The 8,419-nt window shown below is 49.7% G+C and overlaps 1 long non-coding RNA gene across 1 annotated transcript; it reads left to right on the top strand.

The window, feature by feature from the left end:
• Positions 1 to 4,519: 4,519 nt before the first annotated feature.
• Positions 4,520 to 8,056, top strand: LOC138732437 (uncharacterized). Its single transcript, XR_011339275.1, has 3 exons — positions 4,520 to 4,643; positions 7,056 to 7,235; positions 7,973 to 8,056. It is a non-coding gene; the product is annotated as an uncharacterized lncRNA (long non-coding RNA).
• Positions 8,057 to 8,419: the final 363 nt, after the last annotated feature.

Here is an 8,419-nt window from a genome sequence, read left to right as displayed (position 1 = left end):
CCTCCTGGGGTGCTTGCTGGTTTCTAGGCTCTGTATCAAAAGAAATACTGGGGGCCATGTGGGGCTTGGTGCCTCGATCTCACAGTAAAGATCATCCCAAAGTTGTCTGCCGTGGAGCAACTTTGACTTGCTCCATGAGTGCTTGTAGCTGTTTCAGTAAGTGCTCTGGAGCTGTGTGACCACATCAGTAGAGGGCTCAGCTGGAGGTAGGCTCTGCTTTGCCTTTTTGAGAAGGAAGCCTCTTGGAGAAATGCCTACTGAGGAGATTGTTAGGTTGAGCCTGCTTAAAGCGGTCCAGAAATTATTGATCACCTCAGAACATGGATGGGTAAGCTCCTGTTTCCCCAGAGTGAGCCAGGCAAATGCGCTTCCCAAGGCACACTGTACTTCTGTGGAGACCAGCCTTGGATTCTCATTCATGAATCTTCCTCCCAGCAGCTGAACCACTCACCACTGTCTGTCTTGTGTCTCCAGTTCTCAGCAGGTGACCGGCGAAAGAGCTTCTTCCAGCCTTTCCCGGCGGAGTTGGTTGGTATTTCAGAACTTCGTCGCCCCTGAGGTCTATGAAGAGGCGGTGGTTCTGAGAAACAATGAGTAAGTGCTGGGACATGAAGGTTTGATCACAGAATCCCAGAATGGTTTTGCTTGGAAAAGAGCTTTATGATCATTGAGTCCAATCATCGATGCAGCCCTGCTAAGTCTGACAGTAGACCGTGTCCCCAAGTACGACGTCTACTCGTGTCTCTGTTTTCCTGTGTTCCTCCTTTTTCTCTTCTTAAGCTTGCTTTTATTGCCAGTAAGGCCGTGGTGTCTGTGGTCTCCTTCTCTCGCTGCTGCGCCTGCGTGGCTGTGTGGCACCGCGGCTTGACTGCCTCACTCACGCCCGGTCTGTTACAAGGGACTTTTTTCCTTCCTCCAGGATAAGAGATACTGTTTGACCTTCAGAGAACGCATTCCCCCTTTGGAGGTGTGACTGCATGGATGTGTGTAGGCAGAAGCAAGCAGGATCTTTGGGCTGGTTGATGGTGTGACTGTAACTCCGCACTGCTGGTGTCTTCCCTGCTTGGCGCTTCCTTCCCAGAGAGGTGTTGCCCGGCTGCCTCTGGCCGAGAGCTGTTTGCCCAGGCAGAAGGGATTTGAGCCCACCCTTGCGTGGTCTGCACACTTCCCTCTGGAGTGAAAGGTGCTCTGGCAGGGAGGCTGAGGAAGGATTTTGCCAGGGTGTGTCCAGGTCTCTTCTTGTGTTTCCATGAGTGGCAAAGTTATGGTTTCCTGTCATTCCTTCAGGTTCCTCGGCTGGTGAAGGTCACCACGGAGATCTCACCTTATTTCAAGTTGGTCAATCACGATCTTGCCTGGCACAAGGTACCACCTGGCAGGACTGCAACTTTCCACATCCTTTTCATCCCTGAGGAGAAGCAGGTGAGAGTGGAGGCCCCAGGAGGGTCGTGCCTTCAGTGGAAGATGAACCTCCAGGGCTGGCTTTGGAACAGGGCATCTGGTTTTGAGGAACTGCGCTGGTTTTAGTGGGGTAGTACTGGATGTAGAACTGGGGGAACCTCTGTCCGTGTCGCGAAGATGCTGCTCTCGCAGTCTGAAGGCTCTTCAGTGTTTCAGATTGCTTTTATCCCTCAGTGCTGGGCCACGTCCTTAGCTCCAGCGAGGTTGCTGTGCTGCTGATGGCTTTGAGATGGCTGCCTGGAAGGGCGTGTATAGGAATAAGTAGGCAGACACATCACCCCAGAGCCTGAGGGCAGCTGTCTTGCTGTGCCTGTGTCTTCATGCATGTAATTGAGGTTGCTCTGCCTCCAGGCCCCTATTCCATGCCAAATGCGCGTGGCTTTTGCTCAGAGGTTTGACTGTCAGTGCTGTGATCCTTGCGTGTCTGAATCTCAGTGCTGTGCCGTGAGGGGTCAATGCTGCTCTCTTGGCCAGTTACCGGAGGAGGATTTAGTCCAGGGCGTGGAAGGGAGGAAGCATTGCAGGGGAACAAAACCAGGCAACATCCTGCTACCTCTTAGCATGGCTCTGTTGGATAACTTTGAGCCAGCAGATGTTTGTGCACCAGGCCACAGGGGCAAGATCTCTTTGGGCATACCTGTTTTCTCATCTTTCATGTGGTGTTTAGATTTAGTTTTGCAACTTGTGCTACCCTCAAAGAGCATGGATATAGAGAACTAAAGAGAAAGTACCCTGTGATCTCTAGCTCCCCATGCTTGTGGAATTATCTGTTTCTTTGGAGAGACTGAGAAATGATTTAACATCATTAATATTTAGGGTAAAAATTTTGCTGGCTTAAGGCAGTTCTGCAAGCAACCAAGCGACACGAGCTTCATGTCACTGAGACAAGCTTTGCCAAATACACTGGTTCCTTTAAAATATGATTTATTAGTAACAAATAGTGTTCATTTTTGGGATGGAAGAGAGAAACTTGTACCCAGGAAAGGCGAAGTGCCGCTCTTCAATTTTAGAGAGGCAGCAGAGCGACATATGAACATGGCTACAAAGAGAAGCAGGGCGAGGCAACCCCAGAGAGCCCTGATGTCCAATACTTTGTCCCTTGTCTTACCCTTGAGCGGGTGAGCGTGTGAGCATTTAATTGTTCAGGCTGTAAATGGGATTCTCCTTTTGTTACCATGGGGTAGTATCTAGTGTATGTTTGCATTCATTGAGATTTGTGTGATGTTTCCTTTGCTCAGAGCAGCTTTCATTGCAATGCTGATAAAATGGAACCTTTCCTAGCCTCAGCCAGGCTGTTTTTTGAAGGTAAAAAATGAATGCTGACAATTAAACCATAATTATTCTTTGGTCTTCAAGAAACGCTTTCATTCTCCCTGTCTGATTTATAGCCTGTGATGTCATTGGAACAGGTATTGCCTTGACATTTGCATCTCTTGAGGTGTGGTTTGTAGGTGGCAGAGCTCCTGAGGCAGTCAGGGTCAAGTTGTGTGTGCAAACAGTTCTCACCACCTCTGCGCTCTTCAAAAACCATTCTCTGACTGTATTGCTCGCAGCCAGACTCTTGAGTCTCACTGCAGAGAGCTGGGTGGGGAGTCTGGAGGAGAGGAGGTCGTTTTATACCACAGGATCTTCTGAAGTGCTGGATCCCTTCAGAAAGGAGAGTCAGCAGCTCTGTTGCTGATCCTGGGTGTTGGGGTTTGCTTCTGCTGACTGTGGTTTGATTGTTCCTTGCTTGCCTAAGTGAGCTGAAGTGAACTAGACTGCAAAAGGAATATAGTCCTCAAGTCTCCCACAGTAGTGCTGATATCTCTGTTTGTGTTGCGGCCCTTTCTCTGTCGATCCCTCCATTGGGAACCTTGGGATTGGTGAGGCCACACAAGTAACAGTGGAATTTCACCTGCTGAAAACCGGGAATCATTCCAGGTCCCTGGTAGGTCACTATGACACCGGTAAGCGCTGCATGCTGCACACTCTCAGCTTCCTTCAAAACAGTTATGATGCAGTTATTTTGAAATAAACTTTAAGACGGAGAGCAAATGATTACTTGAGGGATTGTCTCTCTAGCTTCAAAGCATGCAAATAAGCTAAATGCTGTTGAGATGAATTGCTAAAGTGAAATGGAAATATTTAATCACTCAGTCTTAACAGCTGCTTATTGCAGGCGTAGAGCAGGGCACCAGGCAATGTCACCCAGCCTCACCTGGCAAGCCCTGGCTGCTTTGTCCTGCACTAAGTCAGACTCCCTGTGATTCACATACAAAAAGCAGCCATGTGGCTCTTTCAGAAACACCACCAGCAGACTGTTTATTACAAAACAGAAGCTCTAAGAATAAGCCCGCAGTTTGGGAGGTTGGGAGGCATTTTCTGTGCTTTGCTGTGCTGACTTGCTTGGCTCACCAGTGGCAGCATATCCCAGTACCTCATGCTGCTGTCAGTGTGACTTAGGCAGGATCAGGTGCGCGTTATATAGGTTTAATTTTTGCCGTGTGCTGCTGCTTCTCTTGTTCCTCTGAACCTCCCTTGTCTGCCCATGTGCCCCCAGATCCCTTTGCTGGTCAGCACCAAGGGGTCAGGAGAAACACAGCCCTAGTGGCAGGTCTGCATGAGGCTCTACGTGAGGCCTGGCTGAACTGGGACTCCTCAGTCACCTGAATGACCTCAATCCAGAATTCCTTGTGACCTGAGTGGGATGGCAACCCAAAGGCCACCTGGGCACATCTGAAAAATCTCACTGTCAGTAGTGTCACAGCGTCACCTTGGGGCTCGATGTCTACAACTACCCAGAAAAAGGGTGCTTAGAGTGGTGTCCAGGACATCCTCTGGCAGTCCACATGCAGCTGTCAGGATGTGGTAAATGTTCTGGTCTGTGAAACTGTCAATACTGCAAAGAGCCCTAACACTTCCTTCTGCTACTGGTGGTTTGCTCTGTTGTAGTATCAGCAAGTGAGGTGAGCAAAGACTCCGCTGTGCTTTGTTCCAGGTGAAGATATCCACACAAGACTTTATGGATGGGCTGTAGATGCCAGCATTGAGCTGGAGAAGGGCTCCTTGACGATTGAGAAGACTTCCCTTACTCTGGCAAACTGCAGCTCTGTGGTCCTCCACAATGGAAGTGAAATTACAGCCCACTTCCAGTGGAAGGCTGCTGTTCCTCGGGAACGGGAGGATCAGCAAAAGCTGAGGTTTGTTTGCAAAACTCCTTTCAGCTGGATGCTCTGCACAGGCGTAAAACTAACGTATGGCCTCAGAGTGATGTCGGTGCTTTGGAAAGGTTTAGGACGAGTAAAGCATTCACAGTGTCAGGGGATGCCACTGAGCTCCGAGATAACAGAGCTGAGCACTTCCCATTCCAGTTCCACCCATGCTCCAGCTAAGGATTATATTTTGTGGAGAAAAGTTTGATTGCAATGACTAGAGAGCAAATTGGTGTTTTGTGGGAGCAGAGACCACTGAGGTCCAGAGATCCCTGAGCTCCAGAGGGTCCATGAGGCTGAGGAATGTAGCTTCAGGGAGCAGAACTATTGTGACAGTGACTGCAGTTGCTTCTGCTCCAGCTTTGATAATGTGGCAACTGGTTTCCCAGCAGGGTGCAGGACAGAGTGCTTTGGTCTTGGTTTCTAGCAGAATGAAGTGTTTCTGCCCTTCCTTAGAGTCTGGTGAGAGTTTGGAGGTGGAGAGTTCTGTAGGGAAGGTAGGAGAGCACAGAGCCGAGAAGCGCATTTGGGCTTCAGCTGCCCGTGTCTTCCTGGTAGTGAGAGGTGGGGCAGGTTCTTCAAAGGGCATCATTGGTGAAGCTTTGCAGTTGCCGTTTAGGTCAGCACAGAGAAACACTTAGAGCTGGGTGAGTGAGTTAGAAATTACACACAAAAGCTTGGGTGACTTGTGGAATTCTTGTGTGACTTCTCAGCCTTGGGTGGATTTAGGTCTCTAGGAGTTAGTCTGAACCCATCATGGTTAGGAAACTGTCCTAAACTTGCATGATTTTTTCAGGGCTTCTGAGCAAATAAGGTTAAGTGTAATTAGGTCAGAAATGCCTTGAAGGCCAAAACGAGTTTTCCACTGCTCTCTATTTTTAATTACCCAGTGCATGGCTTCCGTGGAATCTCAGTGTGTTAAAAGAAAACCTCTTGAACTTCTCTTGATACTTCCCCGGGCCATTCCTTTTCCGTCTCTTCCTACCTGCCTATGTCTCAGAGTGGACCCTGAGTGATCCTCTTTCCCCTCATGAGCAACCAGGTTTCCCCACAGTCGACATTGACCCTTGTTGTTTTTTTCCTAGTTACATTTGATCTTGCACCAGTTTGTGTCCTCAACGCTGACCAGGAGGTTTTGTTCTTCTTTACTCGCAATCTTAGGGATGTCCATAGCTCCAGGGTCACTGTGCTGCTCTAAGAGAAACTTTTGAGGTCTTGGAGCAGGGAGAAGGCAGCGTGGGACTCTGCACTAGGATGTGACCCAAAATGACCTGGATTGTTACGAGGTCTGTCCAGGGATTTGCTCTGTCCCCCTCCTGCAGGACTTTCTGGGCTGTAAGGGTGGAATTATTGTCTGTGGATGGGTTGAGTTGAGGGTTGTCCATCTCAGAGACTGGAAGCCCTCCCCATGCACAGCATCGTCTGTCAGCCCTGGAGAAACATTTCCCAGTGCGCTGCATGGGAGTGAGCCGAAGTGAGGGGTTTGGTGTTGGTGACAGCATTTGCCCGTGGCTCTGTGTGCAGCTCCGTGGCTGTGGTTCCCTCCTATCTGTGTTTGAATTCAGCTGGGTAGCGATCGCTATCCTGTTCTTACTGCTGCGCCTCCATCTGCTGCACATGCAGCCTTCCAGTTCTCCCTCAGAGATGTCTCCGGCTGGTTAGTCACGGCCAGGGGACGGGCGTGGGAAGGGAGGAGAGCAGTATGCCAGCTGCGCTGCAGCAGAGTCCCTTTTCTTCTCTGGGTTGTGAATGATTCCTGCTACAACTAGCAAGTGTGGGAGAGATCATCTGCATCAAAGCTCTGCATTGAAGGCCAAAAAGGAAACAGAAGAGGTGGTTTAAGGCTAGAATCACAGAATGGTTTCAGTTGGATGGGACCTTAAAGATCATCCAATTCCAACCCCCTGCCATGAGTAGGGACACCTCCCACTAGATCAGGTTGCTCCACGCTCTGCCTTGGTGGAGGGAATTGGGTTTTCACAGCACTGTCTGCAGCAGCTCTGATGCCGGGCAAAAGGGTTTCAAAAGGCTTTTCTTTTGAATGAAGTGTTTGAATTCAGAGGTGATGCCCCTTCCTTTCTCAGGGCCTCTGTTTTCATGCATGTAACCCCATTAAATTTCACCAAGTTGTTGCGATACCTGAATACATTCATCTGCTTTTCGAGTGTTCTGGGATCCTGTGCTGGAAGGCAGAACTTGTAAGTGTGGAGTAAAACTGCCTGCCGTGCCGGAGGGCAGCAGGTGGCAGTTGGATCCCTGGGGACCCCGTGGCAGAGGGTCAGCCCCTTGCTGAGCTGCTGCTGTTCCTCCTCGAGTGCGTTGCTGCCCTTGTGCTTACCTGATGGTCACTGCAAAGATGTTGCTTCTTAAATGATCTGCTTGGTTTGTCTCTCCCTGCAGGCTGTGCCACAGGCTGCAGAGGCGGGAGAACGAGACGGATTGTTCTCTCAGGAGTGCACAGAAGTCCCCACTCTCCGAGAACATGCTCCCCTTCTCTCCCGCGGCTTCCAGAAGCAGAGGGAGAAAGTGCAAGGAGACTCCCTGCTTTTCTCCAATGATGTTTTCACCAATGACCCAGTGGTAAGTGACAGCTGAGAAGCTCCCTTCCTTCTCCTTCTCCTCCTCCCCTTCTCCCTGACAAGGTCACTTGGCAGATCCCACATCAGCTGGTTGGATGTGCTGAGAAAGAACACTCCGGGTTTCTCTCATGGGGCTGGGAGAACTTATTGCAAAAACCATTTCTGAACTGCGGGCATCTGGCAGGCGGTCAGAGCTGCCTAAAACTGATCTCTGTTGCGAGGGCCATAAATTGAGGGCACTTAAGTGTCCTTACAGCCTTCAGAGGTATCAGGGTGCATTATGTACTTGTAGGTATCTGTGCAGGGGCAGGGTGTCAGTGCAGCACCTTTTCAACCTGGAATGGAAAAATACATTTGATTTGCTCAATCTTTTCTGATCTAAGTCAAAGCGTTTGTGTAGCCATAGTGGCACAGGGATACAGTGGAAGATTTGGAGGAGAGAGGTCCCTTAGACTGCCTGGTACTTCTGAAGAAATCCTGCCTGATTTGCTGGAGTATGAGTCGGTTTGGTTCCTTCTCTATAGCCTGAATTTAACCAAATGCTTCTGCCAGGTGCTGGTAAGGGTGGGGGACTTAGAAAGTTTATTTTGCAGCTGATTCCAAATGCTCTTATAAATTTTGGTGACGGGTGTTGTTGGCTACTTTCTCTGCACTGATGCTCTGAGTAAGTGCTCCAGGTGCGGAGCTGAAAACAAGAAATGCAATATCTGAAGATGCATGATTTGTCTTGTGTTTTAGGAGGGAGATGTCTTGCCAAATTCTCCGGTTGAAATTAACGTGATCTTTAAACCCCAAGAAGCCAGAGTCTATCGACGAACAGTCTACTGCGACATCTCAGGTACGGCTCCTTCGTCTTCTGTCAGGCCCAGGGAAGGCGAGGCACAGTCTTCCAGCTCCCTCTGCTCTTGTGTAATTGCTAGGAAGGGTCAGCGACCAGCAGGGTTGTGCTGGCACGTGCCCACTGTCCCTGTGGTTTCCAGGTAGCCTTCTGTCCCAGACCAGCCCTCAGGATGCCTGGCTCTAAGCTTGGCTCACTGATCCCAGAACCATCAAAGCAGGAATTTGCCAGGGCTTTGCCAGCATTTGCTCTCCTGTGAGGTGTCTGTGAAGGCCAAAGAACTACAGAGCAGAAGAGCTTTAATGGACAAGTACAATGCTCCTGTAGCCCATTTCCTTCCACGATGA

Source organism: Phaenicophaeus curvirostris, chromosome 31 (assembly GCF_032191515.1).
Source record: "Phaenicophaeus curvirostris isolate KB17595 chromosome 31, BPBGC_Pcur_1.0, whole genome shotgun sequence".
NCBI classification, from domain to species: domain Eukaryota; kingdom Metazoa; phylum Chordata; class Aves; order Cuculiformes; family Cuculidae; genus Phaenicophaeus; species Phaenicophaeus curvirostris.
This window is presented reverse-complemented; position numbering and strand designations above follow the sequence as displayed.